At 51.5% G+C, this 2,245-nt stretch overlaps 1 pseudogene; it reads left to right on the top strand.

Moving 5' to 3' along the window:
* The first annotated feature begins 1 nt into the window (after position 1).
* On the top strand, positions 2-856 carry LOC114072764 (annotated as a pseudogene).
* Positions 857-2,245: the final 1,389 nt, after the last annotated feature.

The following is a 2,245-nucleotide window of genomic DNA, read 5'->3' as shown; positions in this document are numbered from 1 at the left end:
GGCTGCCCTCCTGGGCAACGGCCTCATCCTCAGCGCCGTAGCCTGCGACCAGCACCTGCACACCCCCAGGGACTTCTTCCTGCTGCACCTCTCCCTCACAGACCTGGGCTGCATCTGCACCACTGTGCCCAAAGCCATGCACAACTCCCTCTGGGGCACCACAACCATCTCCTACATGGGATGTGCTGCTCAGGTCTTTTTCTTTGTCTTCTTCATCTCCACGGAGTTTTCCCTCCTGACCATCATGTGCTACGACCGCTATGTTGCCATCTGCAAACCCCTGCACTATGGGACCCTCCTGGGCAGCAGAGCTTGTGCCCACATGGCAGCAGCTGCCTGGGCCACTGGGTTTTTCTATTCTTTGCTGCACACAGCCAATACATTTTCCCTGCCCCTGTGCCAGGGCAGTGCCCTGGGCCAGTTCTTCTGTGAAATCCCTCAGATCCTCAAGCTCTCCTGCTCACACTCCAACCTAAGTGAAATTGGGCTTCTCTTGTTTTCCATCTCATTAGCACTTGGTTGTTTCATTTTCAATGTTTTCTCCTATGTGCAGATCTTCAGGGCTGTGCTGAGGATCCCCTCTGAGCAGGGACGGCACAAAGCCTTTTCCACGTGCCTCCCTCACCTGGCTGTGGTCTTCCTGTTCCTCAGCACTGGCACATTTGCCTACCTGAAACCCCTCTCCATCTCCTCCTAATCCCTGGACCTGATGTTTGCTGTTCTGTACTCGGTGGTGCCCCCAGCCCTGAATCCCCTCATCTACAGCCTGAGGAACCAGGAGCTCAGGGATGCCATAAGGAAAATGATGACCAAAGGCTTTACAGGAGCAATACAGTGCCTGTTTTCTGATGTGTAGCATTCAGAAAGGGACTCCTTAACCCAGCCTTTCTGCTGAGGTTTTCGGGGAAAGTCATCAGATTCCTCTTGGAATAATTTTTTGTGCAATAAATTTTTTTATGTACATGCCTGCTAAGTTAATGTCCACCCATTAAATTTGACCCAGAGTTTTATAAATGATGAATTGTGCTCTCTGAGTATTTAAACAAAATAAAGGACCCTGCAGTGCCTTCTTTGTCCAAGACCCTTCTTCTCAGCTGTTCCTAAAGCACAGCACACTGCAGAACAGGGGGGGTTTGCAAAGGGAAGGGGACAAGAATCCCAGCACAGCAGCACTGCCAGGGAGCAGCAGAGCTTGGGCTTTGCAGAGCTGCTCTTTCCACTTCCACACTGTCCTTGTGAGCCCCTTTGTCACAAGGGCCCCTTTGATTCCAGGAGGTTCCAATTTGTCCTTGGCTTCCTTTGGCTCCATAGTGCCCTTAAGTGCCAAACTGGTCCCTGGATTCCATGAGTTTCCACAGTGTCCTGGGGCCCACAGGGCCTTCAGCGTCACGATGCCTCCTGGATTTGCAGTGTCCCAGGATTCCTTTGTTTCCATCAAAGCCTGCAGTGTCAGAGTGGCCTCTTGATTCCATGAGGTTCTGCAGTGACACAATGACACCCCAATTCCAGGAGGCTGCTCAGTGTCCCGGGGTTTCTTTGGCTCTATAATGCCCCGGAGTGTCACAATGCTTCCTTGAGGCCATGAGGTGTCCTTGGTGTCACAATGGCCCCTTGATTCCATGAGGTTGCACACTGTTATCACAAAGCTGAGCTCATCTTGATGAAAGTTTGGGGGAGATCAGGGGGAACTGGAACAAAAAGGATTGGATATTTGGGGAAGGAAAGAGGAGCTTGGCCAACAAAGACGAAAGATTTTGTCGAGGTAAAAGCAGGTTCAGGGAATGCTGAGAGTGCTGAAACACTGACTCTGCAAACACAGCTGATGTACCTTTACACTATTCCTAACCTCAAGCCCCAACCTAAAAGCAATGCCCCTCACACTGGAAGGAATTCACTGCTCTAATTCCAACCTCCACCTGATCTAAAAGGCAAAGCCCAAATACAGAATTTCAGACTCTTGTTTCTTCTCCAATGCCCACCCAAACCTGTATTACCAGTACAAAAAGCCAAGCTTGAATCCTGATCCAGACCAAAAAGCTCTTCCCCTCATCATGACCCAGACACTGCCAGCAGAACAACAAACCTGCCAAAGTTGTGCCCAATCCCCACCCTGAGCTCTAAAGCCCAAGGCCTGAGCATGAAGCACCCCCAGAGCCCTTGGGAGCAGGGCAAGGACCTGCAGGGCCCAGAGCAGGCCCAGGGGGTTGGCAGAGCAATGGGAGGTGACCTGGATCTGCTCAGCTCT

This window comes from Empidonax traillii, unplaced genomic scaffold, assembly GCF_003031625.1.
Source record: "Empidonax traillii isolate 1590-97213 ecotype Southwest subspecies unplaced genomic scaffold, ASM303162v1 scaffold3896:size19831, whole genome shotgun sequence".
NCBI classification, from domain to species: domain Eukaryota; kingdom Metazoa; phylum Chordata; class Aves; order Passeriformes; family Tyrannidae; genus Empidonax; species Empidonax traillii.
This window is presented reverse-complemented; position numbering and strand designations above follow the sequence as displayed.